Genomic DNA, 23,555 nt, shown 5'->3' with positions numbered 1-23,555 from the left:
ACAGCTAGAAGTGTCACCTGTACCTAACCCAAAGAGCAGTCAAAGAATTCTAGGAGAAAACAGTGAAGAGTGCTTTGAAGAGTAGAAGGCGCTGTATTTGGAAACCTCCACAAGGACCTTTCTAGTGCTCAGCCCAAAGCTCCCTCTCAGGCTGTTCCTCACATGCTCTTTTCCTCTTCACAATAGGTGCCGGAGATTCAACTTGCTTTCCTCTCCTGTGATGACTGCCACTGACCATGGGTAGACACAGAAAAATGTTCACCTTTAGCCCAGAAGGCTGACCTATGGCCTGTGTAGTTCTGATAAGGACCAAATACAGACAAAATATGATTACTACATTCTTTTTTTTTTTTTTTTTAAGTTTATTTATTTATTTTGAGAGACACAGAGATAGTGCAAGTGGGGTAGGGGCAGAGAGAGAGAGAAAGAGAGAATCCCAAGCAGGCTCCAAACAGTCAGCACAGAGCCCGATGTGGGGCTCAAACCCATGAAGCTGTGAGATCATGACCTGAGCTGAAACCAAGAGTTGGACGTTTCACCTACTGAGTCACCCAGGTGCCCCTCGTTGCTATGTTCTTAGAGGGTCTCATGACTTCCTGTATATCTCAACAATAGTTAATATCAAGCTGAATAATAAGCACCAGAGAAACTTTATGAAAGTAGTTTTTACCAGTAGAAATTAGAAGACAGATACGATCTAATACTCCCTGCACATCCCCTCCCCCTTAAGCACTAAGCAGATATACAGCAAAAGTGCAACTCTTTCTGCCCTGGGCTACTTAAACCTACGACGTTGCATACAATGTCTCATGAATTCTTTCTTGACCATTGTACATGACAACCTACAACCCTGCCATTCACTCAATCCGTTGGAATCATGTTGCTCCAAGGCTGGGTGCTGTCCCTACCCATGATTGTATTTGATGACCGAAACACACAAATTGTTTGACTGCTAACTACCTCTGAGAAGCCAAAATAGCGAACTTGGTGTTACCAGTCCCAGAGCTGTGGCAATATTTTATATTTCTCCCATCTGCAGTTCATTTCAGAGTAACTGAAACAATCTTGCGCCTCCGTCTTCTAGCTTTCTTCTCAAAGGTGAAGTTCAACAAAACTTCCTTCTCTTTTTGACCCTGATGTTAGCAAAATCCCTGAGAACTCTTCCTCCAGGATGTTCCTCTTGGTTGACAGAGAATGTCATCTGAGAAGAAAGGTTGTCCCCATCTCTTAGGTACAGTTTAGAACCTGGAAGGCTCTAGCCTGGGTGATTCCATGGAGCCTTGGCCCATGTGGGAAATACCTGAAAGGAGAGAGAAAATACACAGCTCATGTGCTGGCACTCCCTGTGCCAATACCTCCATGCACATGGCTAAAGGAGCACAGCGCTCTTTCCAGCTGATCCCAGCCTGAACTCAGAGTTCTACTCAGGCCAATGCTCAAGACAGCCATCATCAGTCAAGAGCTGGCAAGTGAGATAAAGCCAATTAGTTGTAAATACCAGTGAGGCAGAACCTTTCTCCCAAGGTTCAGTCTTAAAGTACTCAAGCAACCTTTTATATACAGCCTTCTGTTGTGCCAGAATTGGAAAATGGCCTTCGTTCTGTAAATTTATATGTACTTGGGCTCCCTGTGATGGTGTTCAGTTCAGATTGGTAGGCTGCTTTAAGAAAATATTATTAAATGGAGAAATTCTGTTTTGGGTGAAAATTTATAGGCTAAAATGGTCCGTATGAGGTGATTTTGTCCTTTCTCCAAGGCAATCCTCCACTTTATTTTCTATGTTTGCTGTTTAGGTGCTAGGAACCAAGGTTTTTGCAGCCACCATTGGAGGCCAACACAATTCCTTTCCCATATTTTTCCTTGCTGGTAGAATCAGATTTCACTTGGTATTCCTAGGGCTTTATTTGGTCTTTGGGGCAATGTGTCCATTCTGATTACTTGGTGCTATGCTTTATCTGATGTTGAATATTTTGAATATCACTCTGTAGTTGTCCACCCTCTGTATGGTCCTGTGTTCAGAGAAGGAGCCCCCCTCACTGCCAGAAGTGAATTGCAGTTTTTCTAAGCCAAAGTGACCTCATTCCCCTTGCCAGTGATTGGTTTAGGCATTCACATGTAGCCCCATGTAGTAAGTCTAGTGGGAAAGCTTCTGGGAAAATGTCTTTAGTATTAAAAAGAGAAGTCCAAAGGGCTTCACAATAAAGTTGGCAGATTAGATACATGTATTCCCCACTGGCCCTTTCCAAATCCCCAATAAAAAGACAGTAAATGAAAATTCCTTTAAGGCATAGTCTGTAAGAACAAAGAAACTAAGAGAGGAAAGAAGACGAACAAAATTTTTAAAGCTAAAATTTTTAAATGTAAGAACTGACTTAGCAGACCCAAGAATGCTGAATCTTAAGCCATCAGTGCAGAAAGTTGAAAGAAAAAAAAAATTTCACAAGAATACCCCAAAGTATCAGAAAGAGGAAATTCTAGTCACAGGGTAAAGACCAGGCTGAACACAAAAGGATTTTTAAAAATCTGTTGAAGTGGGGGGGCGGGGGTGGGCACGGAAAGAGACTTACAGCCCCCCTCTGCACATGTAGTAATTTCCTCTCCCCACACTAAGAAGTCACATTGCAGAAGGAATCAGGGGATCTCTTGCTTTAGGAACACTGAGCAAAGCTGAGGATAGGTTGGCATACTGAAAACAAGGAGACTGAGTAAAATTCCACACACTGCACGTTAAGATCCTCAGACCTCTTCCATAAGTTGGGTTCCCAAAATGCTGGCACTCAGGATTATTCCCTTTAGGCAGGAGACTGGAGGATTCTTCTTTGGGTAATCTGTTCAACTAAGGGGGAAAAAAAAATCAATGATCATGTTATCAAGGTTTGCTCCAGTAAGTCTACCCAGCCTGATCACAAGGCAGTGCAGGTGACAGTTGACAATGCCCACACTGTGTAAAGTGTTTCTAGTTAGCTTTTGAGTGGTCCTTTCTTCATTAAGATTAGGCTGCAAAGGATCATCAGACATTTGAGGAAGGTTCTGACATGAAGGGCAGAGTCCAGACAGAATATAGAAATATAGAATATAGAATTCTATATAGAATATAGAATTCTGTATAGAATATAGAAAATCAATTTGGAAGACATAGCTCTGATACAGGGAGAAAAAATTTCAAAGAACTATCACTGATGTCCTCAGAGAGATAAGAGTACATTTTTCATCTGTAAAATAAGAACAAGATGGGTTTTTGTTTGTTTGTTTGCCTTTTTTGTTTCATTTTTACCAAAGAGGTACGGAAGACAGTCAAAGGACAGGAAAGATCTCTTGAAAGTTAAAAATAAGACAGATGAAAAGTTTCAATAAAAGGGTTAGATGACAAAGCTGAGGAAATCTTCCTAAAAATAGAGAAAAAAGTTAAAAAAATAATAATAGATGGGGGGGCAATAGAGCAAAAAAGATCCAACATCCAAGTAATCAATTTTTTAGAAAAGAGAAAGAAAACCTATAGGGGTAGATATTAATGCAAGAATTTTTTTAGAAGGTCCCAGTACTTAAGGTCATAAGTTTCCAGACTGAAGGGTTTTACTGAGTGCCAAACGATAATAAAAAAAAGGGGGGTTCACACCAAGGCACATCATTATGAAATTTCAAAACACTGGAGACAAAGAGAGTCTATTATAAAGGTGAGGAAATCCTCAATTACATACTAAGGATCAAGAATCAGAATGACACTTGACTTCTCTACAGTAATACAGGAAGCTGGGAAGTTGCCTTCAAACCTCTGAGTGAAAATTACTTCCAAACTATAATCTATACTCAGCGAAACTATCAAATATTAGGATAAAATTAAGATGTTTTCGGGGCGCCTGGGTGGCTCAGTCGATTAAGTGTCCGACTTCGGCTCAGGTCATGGTCTCACCGTTCATGAGTTCAAGCCCCATATCCGGCTCTGTTCTGACAGCTCAGGGCCTGGAGCCTGCTTCAATTCTGTGTCTCCTTCTCTCTCTCCTCACGCTATATGTCTCTCATAAATGAATAAATGTTAAAAAAAAAATTTTTTTTAAATTAAGATGTTTTCAACTATCAATGTCTCAAAAAATTTGTTTCCCATGTACCCCTTCTCAGAAAGGGACTGCAGAATTTAGTCCACCAAAACAAGGGAATAAACCAAGAAAAGTGAAAACAAGAAATCTGGGAAGCAGGGGCTTCAACATAACAAACAGACCCAGGAAACTCCAGGATGACAGAGGAGACTTCAGGGTACCTCCTGAGCAGCAAGCCTTAGGTATCACAGAACCTGCTTGGGATTCTCTTTCTCTCTCCCTATGCCCCTTCCTTGCTCACTCACATGCTCTCTCTCTCTCTCTCTCTCTCTCTCTCTCTCTCTCAAAATAAATAAGTAAACCTTAAAAAAAAAAACCCTACAGCACCATTCTTTAAGAAAAAACATAAATAAATAAATTGCTTTCATTTGAATTTTCTGTTCCTTGTGTCCACAATCATCCAGTTGATATGGAGACTCAAGCTTCTTCAAAAAAGAAAGGCTAGGGTTCTTGACCCCAGTCTGAAAACCCATCACCAATTTACATAGCTCCCTCATTAGTCATATGAACATTTTACTCACTTTCTCTCTCCTGAATCCAGACAATCTTCTGTCTTCCACCACAGCTTCTTCTGGTCACTCACTTGCCTGCTACTTTTTAAGCTAATGACTGGTCACCGTCCTTCTCTATTTCATGGCTGCTTTTCAACTTCTGCTCCCACTGTTAAAATGCATATTGTCTAGTGATTTCTTGAGAAAGGAAATAGGATAGGTCCAGCTCATATTTTAAGGCCAGGCCACATGGTGTCTCTGATGTTTCTTACTGGTTCCCTGCAGTTACAATTCCTATCCTTGGTCCACCCAGCAGGTGTTAGGAGAAGAAGAGAGGCACTGGGGTCATGGTGATATAAGAATGGCTCCCTAGACCCATCTACCACCTCACCAGAAGATTATTGAGGGTAGGAAGAAGACACGTCTTTTTAGAATGGGCTATGGAATAGATTGATTTAATTAATTTCAGATAACTGGTTGCCCTTTTGAAATGTCAAAGAGAGAGAAAGGGAGGGTGGGAGAGAGAAAGAGAGAAAGAGAATACACCAACTCCTTTAATGGCCCATTCCTTCCATACTACCTCACAAGAAAGGCATTTTAAAGCCTAACCACATCCTCTTGCTACAATCCTTTTCTCTTGCGGCCTCATTGGAAATGAGATATGGCAGCTTCTCACCCCTTCTCTGGTATCCATTCTGGAAATATTATACCCCTGGGGTAGTCTCATCTCCAGGGAAGAGAGATCTCATTTCTTTACATTGTCATTTTAAGGACTAAAGAAAAAATATCTCGTTCATCACATTTATAAAACTTATCTCCACAAAATGAATGTGTTGATCAGTTTTTGTTCAACAGTAATGAAGATATTATGCAAATACCAAAGGCATTATTTTAACTTATGGCATTTTTATTCATAGACTATGTACTGAATACAGTTTAAATATGCAAATCTTTTATCCTTCCATTGATCACAAAATACAGAGTCATTTTCTGTGGGGAGCCAGAAATTCCTGATGAGTAATAGAATAATATGTAAGGTATGCATATAGACTCATAGTACATTATACACACACACACACACACACACACACACACACACACACAAAACTAATATGCCTTTAAGTTCATATAAACGTTATGGTAACTTAATGTATGTATATCTATTCTAGATAATGTTATTCTACCTTATGTACAATAACATAAGGGAAGCTTGAGTATGTGTAAATAAATATCTTGGGAGAGGGAGAGAAGAAAGCGAAATCTTTAAATACAGGTATTAATCTGTTCTAAAGACATATTAGCATTTTATTTAATGTTTATTTTTGAGAGACATAGAGACAGACCATAAACAGGGGAGGGCAGAGAGAAAGAGGGAAACACAGAATCCGAAGCAGGCTCCAAGCTCTGAGCTGTCAGCACAGAGCCTGATGCTGGGCTTGAACTCACAGACTACAAGATCATGGCCTAACCTGAAGTCAGACGCTTAACTGACAGACACCCAGGTGCCCCCATATTAGCATTATATCTTAAATATACATTTTAATAAACCTTTAATACTAACCCTGTGGCAGCCCAGCAAAAATATAATATTGGCCTGGCAGTGGGGTCACGGCTTAGCCAAGAATTTCATTATAAAAGCTAGAAATGTTGTGCCAACTCTATTTTTTAAAATCTTAGATTCCTTTGGAGTAAATGAAAGGAAATTACTTCTGGATAGTCTAATTTAAGTGCTCTGGAGTGGAGCCCAGGCCAGGCACATACATTTTTTTTTTTTTTTTAAGTTCTGTAGCTGATTTTACAGTCCAGCCGGGGCTGCAGACCACTGGGACTCGTTAGTGAGCTTCTGGGTCTACCCAGGAATTTTACTTCCAGGGAAGAGGTAACTGAATTACAATCCCATAAACAATTAAAAAAAAAAAAAAGTAATGACTGGAACAGAAACTTTTTTGAGAGTTGCAACCATGATTCCTCACAAATGAGTTTTATAGAATATTTTCTGTTCATGTGCATTTCTAAGTGCACGTACACTAAATATCTAAGTTACAGCAACAATTGATACAAGGAATATAATGTGCACTCCTTGCCCTGTCACGCCCTTCCTGACTATGGAGTCCACAAGTAAATCTCCAACAAACAAATGAGGTAGGCATTTTTCAGCTTTATTTTGACATTTTTATCTAGCAATTTTTTAAAAAGGGATGGATGAATAAAAAGCACTGGAAGCACAGCCTCCAACATCATAAATTCTCAGGGGCAGGAAAATGAGAGATCCTACTACTTCCTTTTTCTAAGCTTAAGTCATCTCTCAGAACATTATAATCCCCTCATCATCGTAGAGAAATTCAATCAGCGGCTTACTCATGCTGCTCCCTGAGTCTAAGACACTTTTGCTTCTGTAACTGCTTTCTCCCTGTCCTTTCTGCCTTCCAGTCTCCCCTCCTCCCACTGACCTAGTCTGCTGTGGACATTGATGCCACTTGACAATGCCTGTGCCCTGCCCCCCAGTCTCCCAGTATAATGTGCCTCTCCATTTATATCTTTAGTATTGTCTCATCAGTTACCCCAGTTGAGCTCAGGCCTCTGCATTCAACTGTAAATATCTCTACAATTCCCACTGAGGGGACTGGCCATATCATCTGAAACCACATAAAGATCAATTTACAAATGACAGGAACTATTTGTGTCCAAAAATGTTGGCTTGTATCGTCTTTAACCATTTCCTAAAGAATAGAGCTATACTCCTAATCTAATTAACAATAAAAGTAAAATCTAGCATTTATTAAACAGTTCATTTACTAAGCCTGGCACTACAGGAAGTGCATATGTATTCTCTTCAGCACTCACATATTACCTATTTTTCAGGTGAGGGAATTGAGACTTAGAGAGGTCAAGGAACTTATTTAAGGTTATACCACAGGTAGGTAACTAAGTGAATTCAAGCAGAGATACATCATCTAACTTAAAGACCCCCCCCCATGCTTCTTGATTATGTTCCTAAACTTAGTCTTGAAGGCCATCCATTCTCCCCTCTAATTTATCTTCCAGCCAAACTCCAGCCAAATTATCCTACTTCCTGTTCTCCCCAAACACCATCTGGAATTATGGCAAGGGAACAATCTCTTTCACTAGAGTAAACGACAGAAACTTGCAGAGTTTTATTAGAGAACTGTAGAAGGATAGTGTCCAGGTCAGAGGATAATAAAGTATCTGTTCAGAGGTATCTGCTCACCCCAATGTTTTTCTGCCACAGAGGCCTTGTTTTGTTTTCAATTTTTTAAAAACATTTATTTATTTTTGAGAGAGAGAGTGCAAGCAGGGTAGAGGCAGAAAGAGAAGGAGACACAGAATCCGAGGCAGGCTCCAGGATCTGAGCTGTCAGCACAGAGCCTGACATGGGGCTCCAACTCACAGACCACAAGATTATGACCTGAGCTAAAGTTAGACGCTTAACCGAGCCACCCAGGTGCCCAGGCCTTGTTTTGTTTTCAAAGGCAGTCCAGGGGTGCCTGGGTGACTCAGTTGGTTGAGCGGTTGAATGTCTGAATTTGGCTCAAGCCATGGTCTCACAGTTTGTGAGTTCAAGCCCCGCATTGGGCTCTCTGCTGTCAGCACAGAGCCTGCTTCGTTCAGATCCTCTGTCCCCTTCTCTTTCTGCCCCTCCCCAGCTCATTCTCCCTCTCTCTCTCAAAAGTAAACATTTAAAAAAAGGCAGTCTGTTTCTTTATACCTCTTCTTTCTGTTTATACCAAGTCTACACATCTCTCAAGACCATAGTCATACCCTCTGCATGATGTATTGGCAGCCCATTTACCACCAGGGAAGGTAATTCCCCTTTTCCCATAATTTCTGGTTCACCAGCTACACAAATGCATTTAGAAAGGGACCAGATATGAGGTTGTGAGTATTTGCTATATGTGTACTCTACTTGTGGTGGTCAATAGGTTTACATTAACAGGAGGATTTGGGAACCAGCAAAATATGGGAAGCAGATTAAGCATAACCTTGGTCAAGTGACTTCATTTCTGAGCCTCAGTTTCCATAATCTTTCAAATGAAGAGGCCAGGCTAAATCAACTCAGTTCTTATTCCTTGCACAGTATTTATAGCTTCCATTGTCTGCAACACTGCTCAATTAGCAGGGCTGAAACGACTTACTAATTTTGAGTCTTGCAACAAAAAAGGTGCATCAAAACCCTAAACACACATAACTACTAATCGGCTTCAAGTTTTGCCAGAAATGAAAAACTTCATTGAAATTCTGATTTACCTTGGCTTAGTGATTTGACGTGAGAATAATCTTCACACCAAAACCTTACTCAATAATCCAAATCCAGGGGCACCTGGATGGCTCAGCCGGTTAAGCATCCAATTTCAGCTCAGGCCATGATCTCACGTTCAAGCCTCACATTGGGCTCTGTGCTGACAGCTAGGAGCCTGGAGCCTGCTTCAAATTCTATGTCTCCCTCTCTTTGCCCCTCCCCTGTTCGTATTCTCTCTCTCTTAAAAATAAATTAAAAAAAAAAAAAAAAAAAAAAAAAAATATATATATATATATATATATATATATATATAAAGAATCCAAATCCAGATAAGCTAAAGCTTTGTGAAAGTACTTTTGTTCCTCTCATTTACTCCTACAACTAGATCCCTCTGGCTCTTGCCCCCACCACAACCCTAAAAGGGCTTCTGCAAAATCACCAGTGACCTCCCAGTGGCCAAACACAATGTCTTTTCAAACCCTGTCTTCTACTTGCCATGCCATGGGGATTTCCACCTCTTCCTTTCTTACTGAACTCTCTTGGCCTGCATGACCCATTTCTCTCCACTAGTGCCTTATTTCTCCTGCTAATCCTCTTCATGAGTTTTTTCTCATATTTTCCTGTAAATATTAGTGTCCCTGGGCTCTATCCTCAGTCCTTGTCTCAATCTATGCATTCTCCCTGAGTGATCTCATCTAAACCCCTAATTTCCTAAACAGAATTTCTCACCCTCCATTCCCTCTTGCATTTCACATGTGTATGTAACAAACATCTATACCAGAAATATCCCACAAATACATTAAGGCCAATATATACAGAACTAAATCATTATATTTCATCCAAAAGATATATTCCAATTTCATTAATATGTACATGCATATAGGGGTGCCTGGGTGGCTCAGCCAGTTAAGCATCCAACTCTTAATTTTGGCTCTGCTCATGATCTCATGGTTCGTGATTTAGAGCCCCAGGTCAGGCTCTGTGCTGACAGCTCTCTCTCTCTCAAAAATAAACATTAAAAAAATACATATACATGCATATAACCTAATCATGTCCTCCATCACCATGTTCTCTTTTTCTCCTTTTTCTGTAGGTGACAGATGAATATAGGCAATCTAGGAAATAAATGCAACCAAAGAAACAAATGCAACCCAGAAAACCTTATGTCAAGTTCCCACTCCTTAAATCCTTCACACTAAAAATTCCTCAAGTAATTATTTTACTTTATTTTTAAATTAACATATATAATTGCTTTTTCGTATACAGTTCTGAGTTTTAACACATGTATAGATCTATGTAACTACTTACCTCCACAATAAAAGTATAAAACAGTTCCATATTTTGCTCCAAAACATTTTCCTTATGTTATCCCTTTGTAGTGAGTCACTTTCCTTACTCCTTAGCCCTGGAAATAACTGACCTTTTCCTTGTCACTATAGCTCTGTTTTTTATAGAATGGCATATGAATAAAATTATATAGTATGTAAACTCTTGAAAACAGCTTCTTTAAGCAGGTATAATGACTTTTAGATCAATCCAAATTATTTTGTGTACAAATAATTCATTCCTTTTATTGCTGAATAGTATTTTTTTTAAATGGCTATTTATTTATTTTGAGAGAGAGAGAGACAGCAGGGGAGGGGGAGAGAGAGAGAGAGAGAGAGAGAGAGAGAGAGAATCCCAAGCAGGCTCCACACTGCTAGTGCAGAGCCCGATGTGGGGCTCAAACTCATGAACCAGGTCACGATCATGACCTGAACCGAAATCAAGGGTCAGATGCTTAATCAACTGAGCCAACCAGGCGCCCCTGAATAGTATTTTGTTGTACAGATGCAACATTGTTTGTTTATACATTCACCCTTTGAAGGACATTTGGGTGTTTCCAGTTCTTGGTGATGATGAATAGGACTTCTATAAATATTCATGGACAGATTTTTATGTGAATGTAAGTTCACATTTCTCTAGGGCAAATTACCTAGGAATGGGATTGCTGGGTCATATGCTATATATATGTTTAACTTTGTAAGAAACCACCAAACTGGTATCTGGAGTAGCTATTTTCCTTGCTACCAACAATGTATTGAGTTTCAGTTGCTTTACATCTTCACCAGTACCGATCAATATATTTTTTTTTAATTTTACCCACTCTGATAGATGTGCCATAGTATCTCATTGTGGTTTTAATCCACATTTCCCAAATGGCTAATGAACTTTTTTTATATGCATATTTGCCATCCTTTTGTAGAAATTGTTTGGGAGATTTTAGTTCCTTTGTTCTCCCGTATAAATTTTAGAATTAACTTTTATATACCTTCAGACATCTGTTGGAATTTTTATTTGAATTGAGTTAAATCTATACAGAAATTTGAGAATTAAATTTTTGCTATGCTGAGCCTCCCAATTCATAAACACAGTGGTTTTTTTTTTTGAAAAAATGGGTAGTTTTCTTACAGTTGAATTATGAAGAGTCCTTTTTGTATTCTAGATACACACCCTTTTTTGGGTATGTAATTCGCAAATATTTTCTCCCAGTCTGTAGCTTGTCTTTTCTTTCTCAAAATAGTGCCTTTTGATAGAGCAAAAGTTTTTCATTTTGCTCAAATAGAATTCACCAATCTTTTATGGATTGTGCTTTTAGTATCACAACTCTTTGTCTAACTCCAGGTCACAAAGATTTTTCTGCCGATTTTTCTCTTTAAAATGTCATACACTTTATTTATTATTTTTTAAAACTATTTTTATTTTTTTAGAGAGAGAGCAGAGGAGAGTGGCAGAGGGAGAAAGAGAGAGAGAATCTTAAGCAGGCTCAGTTGGTTGAGTGTCTTACTCCTGATTTTGGCTCAGGTCAGATCCTAGGGTCATGGGATCGAGCCCCACATTGGCTGAGCTGAAATCAAGAGTCAGACACGCAACTGACTGAGCCACCCAGGTGCACCTCCATATAAATTTTAAAATCAGCTTATGTGTGTCTATAAAAATAATGATGAGATTTGATCTGCAGATCAATTTGGGGAGAGTTACATCTTTGCTATGCTGATCCTTTCAAATCATAAAACAGTACATCTTTTCACTTATTTAGGTCTTTTTAAATTTATTTTATTACTTGTCATTTATTTTTGTAGTTTCAGCATACAGACTCTGTTCATGTATTTTTAGATTTATACCTAATTATTTATTTGGAGCTAATGTAATTTTTAAAATTTTGTTCATTGCTAGTATAAAGAAATACATTTGGTTCTTGTATGTTGGCCTTGTATCCTGCAACCTCATTAAACTTACTAGTTTAAAAGCTCTGTCATGGATTCCTTGAGATTTTCTGCATAGATAATCATGGCATCTGAAAATATGTTTGCTTTTTATTTCTTTGTCTTACTGTATTATACAAGCTGGAAAATCCAATACAATGTTGAGTGGTGAAAGTGGATATCCCTGCCTTTTTCCCAAATTTATGAAAAAAGCATTCAGTCTTTCACCATTAAATATGATGTTAGCTACGTGTCTTACAGATATCCTTTACTGGGTTAGGAAAATTTTCGATTCCAAGTTTGTTAAGAGTCTTTCTCATGAATCAATGTTGAATTTTGCCAAATACTTTTTCTGCAACAATTGATATCATTATGTGATCTTTTTTATTTTTTTACATTGTTAATATGATGGATTCCATTTACTGATTTTCCAGTATTGTACCAATCTCACATTCCCACTACAATCTCCACTTGGTCATGGTATATTATTATTATTATTATTTACATATTGAAATATTCAACTCCTTAATATTTTATTGAGTTTTATTATATTTCTGGTCATGAGCCATATTTGGCTTATAGTGGTTTTTTTGTTTTGTTTTATTTTTCTAGTGCTATCTTTGTCTTGGTTTGGTATTTGGGGAATGCTGGCTTCATGAATTGGGAATGCCCTTTCCTCTTCTAATTTCTGGAAGAGATTGTGTAGAATAAGTGTTAATTCTTCTTTAAATATTTGGTAGAATTTGCCAATGCAACCATCTGTGCCTAGAGATTGCTTTTTTGGAAACTTTTAACTGCAAATTCCATTTCTTTGTTACAGAATTATTGCGTTATCTATTACATCTTGGGTGAGTTTGGGTAGTGTGTTGTTTACAAGGAATTATTCTATTTCAATCTGTTTTCAATTAATATCTTTTTAATGTCTATGGGATTTATAGTGATATCCCCTCTTTCATTCCTAATATTGGTAATTTATGGCTTATCTCTTTTTTCTTTGTCAGTATTGCTAAAGGCTTATCAATATTATTAATCTCAAACAATCAGCTTTTGTTTTTACTGATTTTCTCCATTGTTTTCTCTTTTCATTCCATTGATCTCTACTGTTATCTTTATTGTTTCCTTCTTTATACTTGCTTTGGGTTTATTTTACTCCTATTTTTCCAGTTTTTATTTTTTTAAAAATTAGTTGTTTTTTTTTTTTTTGAGAGAGAGACAGAGCATGCTAGTGAGAGAGAGAGGCAGAGGGAGAGAGTGAGAATCTTAAGCAGACTCCATTCCCAGCACAAAGCCCAATGTGGGGCTTGATCCCATAACTCTGGGATCATGACCTGAGCCAAAACCAAGAGTCGGATGTTTAGCCAACTGAGCCACCCAGGCACCCCTAGTTTTTCTTTTAATGGAAGCTTAGGTTATTTATTTGAGACCTCCCTTCTTTTCTCAGACAAGCATCTAATTCTACGGATTTTTAAAAAATTTTTATGGAAAACTCTGTGTGTTAGAAAAATACTCAGACCTGGCATTTGGATGCATCAGATTTAATTTGAATGCAAGACAATAATTAATGAATCCATCACCCCATTTCAGAGAAGGGAACAAATGATTCCAATGTCAACTCTCCAGATGGTTCAGTGCAGAATTCATCACAGGGTAATAACAGGCAAGAGCTGTCAGGGAGCGAAGAATAGACAAAGCATCCTATGCAACAGAGTAGAAGCCTCTTATGCAAGACTCTTGATCTTTTCTACCAAAAGGCACCCTGACAGCTTTATGCATTTTCTGCAGTCACATATGCACCTACTTTTATGCCTCTTCTGCTTGGAAACACCAATATGCATTGTGGAAGTGTCCACGGAATGTTGTTTATAATATACTCAATTGCACCCAATGTGATTCACTCAATAAATATTGATAGATTTTTCTGTTGTGAGTGAGAAAAATTCATTTAAGCTCTGTATTTTAATAAATTTAGGGGAGGGGCGCCTGGGTGGCGCAGTCGGTTAAGCGTCCGACTTCAGCCAGGGCACGATCTCGCGGTCCGTGAGTTCGAGCCCCGCGTCGGGCTCTGGGCTGATGGCTCGGAGCCTGGAGCCTGTTTCCGATTCTGTGCCTCCCTCTCTCTCTGCCCCTCCCCCGTTCATGCTCTGTCTCTCTCTGTCCCAAAAATAAATAAAAAAAAAAAAAAAAAAAAAAAAAAAAACGTTGAAAAAAAAAATAAATTTAGGGGAGAACACAGTACATACAGATGAAATCTACATCAATCAGTAACAGCTATCATTTATTTAGAACATACTGTGTGCCAAACATTGCATATGCTGTATACTTTACATACACTTAATCTTAATCATCCTATAAGGTATAGAGAATTTGGAGGATGGTTTCATGGGAATAATATAGGTTTGGGAAACAGAAACCAAATTTGAATCTCTGCTCTCTCTCTTAACATGACAAGCCAGTTATTTAAACTCCCTGAACTTCAGGTTTTTGTTTTGTTTTTTTTTTTTTTTAATTAAAAATGGGGATAAGTTGTTGGGAGGATTAAATGTGATAATATATCAAAAGAGCTTGGTTGGGTAGGGAAAGTAGGGGGTTGGATGTCTAAAATGTTGGCTTCTAACCCAATATCAGCACATATTAGCTATGAGAACTTCAGCAAATTACTTACCCTCTCTGAGTTTTGATCTCATATGTAAAACAGGGCATGGATATATGATGGATGAAGGCAGATACATCATCTTCCCCTTCACCACCACAAAACCTCTCTTGTAGGTGTCCCCTTCTCAATGTCAGCAACTCCATCCAACCTCTCAGTTGCTCAGATCAAACAATTTTTGACTGGGGTAATTTTTGACTCTCCCCATAATTCATAATCTGATAGCAAATCCCATGAGTTCTACCTTCAAATCTATTTAGATGTCTTCTACCTCTCTTACCTCCTCCCTGCAAGTCATGGTCTGAGCCACCTGTCCTACTGTCATCATTTCCTGATTTTCTCACTTCCTACCTTAATCACCACTAGTATCACAGCAGCCAGGATGACCCTTTGAAAGACACATCAGATCAGATTCTCCAACAGCTTCCCATCTTGGAGTAAAAGTCAGTGTTTACAATGGCGTAAAAGGTCCTTTCAAAGCTCTCCCACCCCTGCCACTCATCCTAAACCTCCTCAGCTGCCCTACAATCTCTTCTCCTATGTGCTTCCTGCACCTGCTCTACTCCAGGCCCACCAGTCTCCATGCTATTCTGGGAACTCTCAAGGTTCTCTTCCACCTGAGTGACCTTATACTTTCCATTTCTTCCACTTGGTAAGTTCTTTAGCCAAATAGCCTGAAGCCTCCCTACCTCACCTCCGTTAAGTCTTTGCCCAAATTTCATCTTCTTAGCAAAGCTTTCCTCCCCACTCCATTTAAAACTCCAACAGCTCTCCAACTCTCCATGCAGCACTCTACCCCCTTACCCTAGTTATCTTTCTCCATAACAGTGCTTTATTGTACTTACCTACATTTTGATGTTGCTGCCTGTGCCTCCAACACACACTCACACACACCCACACATGAGAACTCCATGAGAGAAGGTATTTTTGGTTGTTCTGTTCATTGTTGCATCCCCAATCCTAGAATGGTATCTAGCACATGGTATTCTCTCTCACCCTCTCTTGCTCTTCTGCCCTACCTTATTTTTCTCTACTCTCCCTTATCCTCTTCTCTCTCCCCTCCTCTTCCCTCCCTCTCTCTTCCTTCTCCTCTCCTCTCTCCCTCCCTAAAATATCTATGTACTATACATACCATGACAGAGTTTCTGGATTCATGGAATCCTAGAGAAAATGGTATAAAGCCAATCTTAGTTTCCTTAGCTTGCTAGAAACAACCCCACCCCACCCCCCCTTCATTGAGGGAGAACATAGGATTAGTGGTTTATGTAATATATGTGTACTGGCAACCTATCATGTATCAGGTACTACTTTAAGTAAATAAGAAATAATCCAAGTCCTCAACTCACTCACTAACTGTCTAGTTTGAGAAAGGATCAAGTAAACATGTAAGAAATAAGAGAAAGGTATTCACACAAAAAAAAATATTTTACTTAGTGAGGAGAGAATTGTGAGAGGTTTAAAAATAGGTCTGATGTGGTCAAGACAAACCGGCAATAACAATCAATTAGAAGACTAATGGCACAGTGTGTTTGGTGCAGAAGTTTTGATCCATCTAGGGGGCTGATCAAGATGATTCAAGTGTTCCTTTGACAATGAGTCATCCATAATCTCATGACTGCTTTTGCCTGTGTTTGTGGTTATGAAATGATCCTCACACTACAATTCCTAATATTAGAAGATTCTGTTCCAACCAGTACAAATTGTTAGGCCAGGGAGTGGGTGTTTATAGTGTGGCATATTTGCTCTCCAGCGGGCAGGGGTTACAGTGAACTCAGCATTTACTGAATAAGAAACACATACTAGAACCTTCACTGATATGCTGAATGGGACTAAACAAGAGGTGCTTGGGGGCACATTCAGGGAAACTCAAAGAGCTGGATGGAGGAATGGAGAAGGTGAATAGTAACAACTGAAGTGTTCCTGTATTAAGAAAACAAAATTGCCCTTCTGAGTAAACATTTAGCAAACTGGCAGATTCATAATCCCAGCATGCAGAGGGCTGAACACGCCAATAGCAATGGCAAAAGGAAGCCTTGAGGACATACCTCCAATTTCCAAACTTTATTTCATTAGCAGAAACTTCTGGAGTGCTGCTTCAGGCCCTGGAGGTCTAACTGTGCAAGGTCGAGGGCGGAACCTTAGACACAGAGAGACATCTGAAGGAAAACACCACACATCTCTGGGGGACACTTGGGTGGCTCAGTCAGAAAAGCATCTGACTCTTGATTCTAGTTCAGGTCATGATCTCATGGTCATGGGATCAAGCCCTGCATCAGGCTCTGTGCTGGGCATGGAGCCTGCTTAGGATTCTCTCTCTCTTTGTCCCTCTGCCCCTCCCCTACTCACGTGGGCATGTGTGCTCCCTCTCTGTCTGTCTCTCTCATAAATACATAAATAAATAAATAAGCAAGCTTTTTGGGAATTTGGTGATAACAGTATGGGATTTGGTGATGTCACATAGGTTATCTAATCCTCACAGCATCCCTCACAGAGATAAGTGCTATCATTTTCTTATTTGATAAAATAGAAAACTGGGACTCAGAGATAAAGTGACTTTACCAAGAGGCAGAAATGGGACTTGAATTTTGGTCTTTTCACTCCCAATCCTATACTCATCTTCTCCTACTTGCTGTGATGAAATTCTGGAAAACTGTTTGGAAAGTTCTGGTCTAGAGCAGTGTTTCTCAACTTCAGTTGCATTTTGAAAGCACCTGGGGATATCTACAAACCCTGATATCTGGTTGCCAACACTAGAGATTTCTACTTAATTGGTCTGGGGTGCAATCTGGACAATGGGGTTTTTTGTTAGTTTAAAGTAATCTCTACACCCAACAAGGGGCTTGAACTCATACCCCTGAGATCAAGAGTCACATGCTCTACTGACTGAGCAGTTGGGCACCCCTGGACAATGGGGTTTTTTAATCCGCCCCCCCCCCCCCCCCCCCCCCCCCCCCGCCCAGTGACTCTTCAGGATTCTCAATTCTGAATTGAGAACAACTATGGGGAAATTATTTTAAATTACAGATTCCCTGAGCTCCAACCTAGGCTTATTGAATTAGAGTCCCACAGGTGAGTTGGGGTAATTGTGTTATTTTATAATCTTCTCAGGTTGTTCTAGCGAGTAACCAGATTTGGGGACTACGGGGTTGAATAATACCTGAAGATCCAGGTATTAGTCCTACCTCTGTCCTTGTTCGTGCTCTAATAGGGAACTAATTTATCGTCACTGCATCTCTGTTGTTTCTTCATCCTAAAATGAGGCTGTTGACATTTGTTCCATCAATCTCTTTGGAATGTTCAAAGGAAAAGTTATGAATGTTTTAAAAGTTGGAACACATCCTACACTTGTAAAGTATTACTATCATTACTCCCCACTGGTGGCCCTGGCTTTTATCTCTAATACTGACTGCCTTCCAAACAAGCCACTTCAGTAGAAGGATTTTAGCCTTCCCTTCCTTTTCTCTCTTTTGCCCTCTTTACAACTCACAAGGAGGCAATGTATGGCTGAGAAAAAGGGTCACTGCAGATTCTCTTTCCCATCAGAGGAAATAACACAGAGGGGAAGCTTGGCCCAGTGAGGGGAAATGGAGAGACAAGGGATTGTATAGCCCCAACTGCAAGCACTTGTCAGAGATACAAATGTAACTAAAAGACTGAAACATTAGCCAATATGCTTTCCCAGCACTCCAATTCAGAAATGAGACTGCCTATTACCAATAACATCTCATCCAATCAGGAGTGGGCAGCTTCTCCACCCGGGCAACGCCAGGGCTTTCTGCATCTAAGTCTATGATGGAAACATTAGGAGATACATAGAGGAAGAGAACACATTATACAGATGCTTTCCCAGTGCAGATCTGACCTGTAGTCCCAACAGTTGATACTCCCCAAATTTGCAGGAGGATGACACAAGGGGACTGATGGCCTTCTTAGAGGTTTGAACCCTGTCAACCCTGGAGAAGACTCTGCAAATTACTAACTCTGCTGTGCCTACAGATTGTGACTTAAATGTTTTCACGTGGCATCATGTAGTAATCTCCAGGGAGACTGCAATAGGAAGCCAGTGTTGAGACTCCAAAGAGAAAAGGATGACAGAGTAAGAGGGACCACTCTGTATGCACTGGCCCTTCCTCTCCCCTAGCAGTTCGTCTGTGGTCTTGCTGCCAACCCACTGCCATCCTGACCTTGACAGAGTATCCATCCTCACTTAAAGCTCTGGGCCAAGTGTCTCAAGTCATGCAAGTGATTCAGCCATGATTTTTTAAAAGACTTGACTAAATTTTGAGAGAGAACCAAAGTAAAATGACCAAAAAACACAAGAAATAAATAGGGTTATATGTAAAACGTTTTGACCATAATCTCTGTCAACTATAGCACTTACTAGCAGCCTGTTCCCGCCAAAAACCCCGATGACCACAACAACCCACTAGCCCATCGTTGCCAAGAGAGTCGTTCCCAGAATATAAATAGGTATTTCAGCCTCTGTGTGTGTGTGTGTGTGTGTACGTGTGCGCACACACACACACACACACACACACACACACACACAGAATACTAGGTTAGAAAATACATATGTGAGACCATTTTTTTCAAGTTATCCCTCAGAAAAAAAAGAATTGTTATATATGCCAATTCTTACAGTCTTTTCTATTACTGGGCTCTCTGATAATTGTTTCAGTTTATTTATTTAATTTTTTAATATTTATTTATTTTTGAGAGAGACAGAGCATGAGTGGGGGAGGGGCAGAGAGAGAGGGAGACACAGAATCTGAAGCAGGCTCCAGGCTCTGAGCTGTCAGCACAGAGCCCGCCACAGGGCTTGAACCCACAGACCACGAGATCATGACCTGAGCCGAAGTCGGATGCTCAACCGACTGAGCCACCCAGGCACCCCTATTTTAGTTTAAACAACAATGTACTGCTTAGGATAGACCCATTAGCTGAATCAATGTGAATTTGAGGTATCTAATTTATAGAGGTTACCTGACAAAACCATTGAATAGAAGGCAAGTAAATTTAACAAAATTTAGTAATTATTCCTGGGACTACAACCTCACAATTTTAATTGTTTCAAGAAAACATCTTTTCAAGATAATTTAATATAATAAAACAGTCACAAATACATACCTAGAGGGTAAATATTTTTAAAAAAATACCACACATCCTGGTGTTACTCAATTGGGCACTTGAAGCTGGGAATGAATTTTCTGTGGCCAATGATACACATTCAAAATGTGCTGTGCCTCAAACTAGCCAGGAGATAAGTGCTCTAGAAAGCTGTTAGAAGGCCATAACCCAATCAGGGTAATGAGGAAAACACTGATGCCTTTCTCATAAAGTGTGAGCGGGAAAAAAACTTAAGAAATTTGAGTTCAAGAAAGGAGTAGTACTTCTAAATATGTATATTTTTCTATAATATGTCATTATGAATACCTCTGTTCATTTAAATTTAGAAATTAAATATTATAAGTAAGCATTTTACTATTTCACTCATGTGTGAAGTTGTTATATGTATGCACCCCCAAATATTTTAAAATTTAAAAATTTTTTTTTATTTTGAGAGAGAGAGAGAGAGAGAGGGTGCAGGCAAGAGAGGATCTTAAGCAGGCTCCCATGCTCAGCACAGAGCTTGATTGAGGGGCTCAATCCCATGACCCTGGGATCATGACCCGAGCTGAAATCAAAAGTCAGATGCTTAACTGACTGAGCCACCCAGGCACCCCTGAGACTCCACATCTTTTAAAAAACTTTTTTCGTGGCAGGGCAGCTGGGTGGCTCAGTTGGTTGAGCATCTGACTCTTGATTTTGGTTCAGGACATGATCTCATGGATTGTGAGTTCAAGTCCCACGTCAGGCTCTGCGCTGATGGCACAAAGCCTGCTTGGATTCTCTCCCTCTGCTCCTTCTTGCTTCTCTCTCTCTCTCTCTCTTCCTCTCTCAAAATAAATAAACATTAAAAAAAAACTTTTTTCATGGGGAATATGAAGGAATCACCCATGATCAAGAATGACTAGGAGAAGAGTTGATTCTCACAGTACTTTTAGAGCCTTAAATATCTCACAGTCATGTGACTTCCTAAAGTGGGAAACCAATATAACATGGTGTATTTCCCATTCTTATTTGACCCTGTTAATGTAATCTACATGAGACTAGAATTCTACATAATACATATGGGGAAACACTGCTCTTGCCCAAAAGGATCCAACCCACTTCAAAAATAGCTTCCTTTCCTTTAATCTCTGAGTTAAATACCTCTATGTGTGAGTGCTATCTTACCCACCCACCAACCACACTGAAGCTCTCTCCTGGTAAGCTAGTACATTTAATCCAAGAGAAACTTTTCACTTTGTTCTTCTCTGGGTCCTGCCACTCATTGGGGTTCCAACCTTACTGAATGATTGACATGACAAATGAGCTCACTGTTCAGGTGTGATCCTAACCCCTAAAATAGAGAACACTCTGGTCATTTTCAAACTCAACAGTATGATAGTGCCTTAGCATACAACATCCAAACCACCCACCCCAAAATCATACACCAGGTAATGGGGAGTCAAGCAGCATTTTCCATTTGCTAGGCAATGTATTAATATACAATGATGAGTAATAATGTGAATTGTAACTACAATGGAGTAAGTGAAACTTGGGTCGTGATACTGATGATAAAATGAATATGATTACCAGTGATATTAATGACCATACATGGAGTATATACTATGTGGTAAGTTCTATACTAAGCTCTTAACATATGCTTCTCACTGATGCCCACGAGATTGGTACGGTTATCTCCATTTTGTAACTAATGAAACTAGGGATTAAAGTTGAAATGACTTGCCCCAAATCACATAACTAGTAAATGGCCCAGCCCAATTACTTAGCCCACTATGACACTGAATTTCTCAATCTTTAATTCTTCAGAGTTTATTCTAAGCAATTTGAGATCAAGGCAGTCCAGCTCCATATTCTGGAGTTACACCTTGAACTCTAAGCGAATGGCTTTTATACAGTAGCTCCAGCTGGTGGCAGACCAAAGGAAATAAAATGGATTTGTAAAAGGCCTACCTAATATTAACCCAGAACTTCAAAAAGTCAAATAATTGACTAGAAATGGTTTCTGTGAACATTTTCTATATTATTTTTAAAACGATAGTTCTATTATATTTGTTAACTTTTCCATGAAAAAAATCCTGGGAATTATTTCCCCAAGGAGGAGCTATTGGTATGGTAGGAAAAAAAGAAGCTGACCTAGGTTTGAATTTCAGTCTCCACATGACTTTTGGTAAGATATCTAAGCACTTCCTGTCTAAAAAATGGGGATAATTATATCTTCCTTTTAGAGCCATTATAATGTAAATATAAATATAAATCAGATAATGTCCTTTGTAAAGGCAGGCACATAGTATTTGTCCAGCAAATTATAGTTTCCTCCCTCGCTGAAAAAACAATTGTAAAGGGTCCATCTGTTCATCTGCCCTTTAGCTTCTTGGTGTGGGTACCATTGGCAAGTTTCCACTAGGGAGTGATCACACTGTGCTCAGAGTGGTATTTTATTTTCAAGTGGCTCAGATTTGGCTGAAAAAGGTAACACTAACTATAAGGGAGTTCTAAATCCTGCCTGGGCCTTACCTTGGGCAATGATGATACAACTTTCCTGCCTGTGAAGAGGCAGATATATGTACTGATAGAACTTCAGTGATAAAACTGCAAACCACAGCATAGTCTACACTTAGTGCACTTTGGTCAGTGTGCATGCTGGTAGTTCCTCAGCCACCGGGAAATTTTTCTATCCAGAGAATCCTTTAATTCAAAGAACAATCATGGATACTATTTACATACTCTATTAAAGCCACATAATGCAATTTGAGGTCTTTGATACAAGTCATAATTATAGCTGTTACATCTTCATACAATGGCATATGCAGGAACACTAATATTTTATTTTCTTTATATCTTGATTATAAATTATTAATAAAATATCTGTATAACATTTTTTCAGATTATATATATATTTTAAATATAACTAAATCTTTACTACTTTGCAGATGGAGGGACACCTTTAAAAAAAATCAGACAGGGGTGCCTGGGTGTCTCAGTTAAGCGTCTGACTTCAGCTCAGGTCATGATCTCACAGTTCACGGGTTCAAGCCCCTGTGCTGACAGCTCAGGGCCTGAAGCCTGCTTCAGATTCTGTCTCCCTCTCTCTCTGCCCTTTCCCTGCTAACACTCTGTCTCTCTCTCTCTCAGAAATGAATAAACATTAAAAAAATAAAAAAAAAATCAGACAGTAGAGTTTGTCAATGTGGGGGATGTGACTATAATTTTGGAAAGGTTAAATGTTTCAAAATGCAAATGCTATAAACAGGAACAGATAGCACACGTGTGTTTACATCCTGATGATGCAACTCACTAGTCTCAATTACTTGTCAATAAAATAAGGATAATTTTATATATCTGTGGAGTTGATACAAAGATTAAATAAAATGACCTGTGTAAAGAGCCTAGCAGGAAACCTAGCACAACACAGGCACTCGATAAATATTAGTTCTTTTTGCTTTTTCCTGTATAAAGATGGGCTTCACTAGCAGATTCTCATTGCACAGAAGTGGTTTAAATATTCTTTGGGGACAGAGAAGGCAGCTTTTAGCAGGCAGCTTTAAACCCTCAGAAACCTCGAGTGAACACCAACCAAAAATAAAATAAATTAAGAGTCAGTGTGAAAATTATAAACATAGACATATTCAGTTATTTTTCGTAAAGCTTGTAGAAAACATTTAAAATATGTAAATGAAAAAGAAGGAGGTGAGGAGCTGTCACAACTCA

The 23,555-nt window shown here is 39.3% G+C and overlaps 1 long non-coding RNA gene across 2 annotated transcripts in view; it reads right to left on the bottom strand.

Moving 5' to 3' along the window:
• Positions 1–501: 501 nt before the first annotated feature.
• Positions 502–23,555, bottom strand: part of LOC122200137 — a 37,898-nt gene continuing 14,844 nt past the window's right edge. For both annotated transcript variants that reach the window (XR_006193729.1, XR_006193730.1), the window contains exons 2-4: positions 4,616–4,754; positions 2,743–2,836; positions 502–1,300 (exon numbers count right to left, since the gene is read on the bottom strand). This is a non-coding gene — a long non-coding RNA (uncharacterized LOC122200137). The remainder of the gene's footprint in view (positions 1,301–2,742; positions 2,837–4,615; positions 4,755–23,555) is intronic.

The sequence above is a fragment of the Panthera leo genome, chromosome D1 (assembly GCF_018350215.1).
Source record: "Panthera leo isolate Ple1 chromosome D1, P.leo_Ple1_pat1.1, whole genome shotgun sequence".
Classification (NCBI taxonomy): domain Eukaryota; kingdom Metazoa; phylum Chordata; class Mammalia; order Carnivora; family Felidae; genus Panthera; species Panthera leo.
This window is presented reverse-complemented; position numbering and strand designations above follow the sequence as displayed.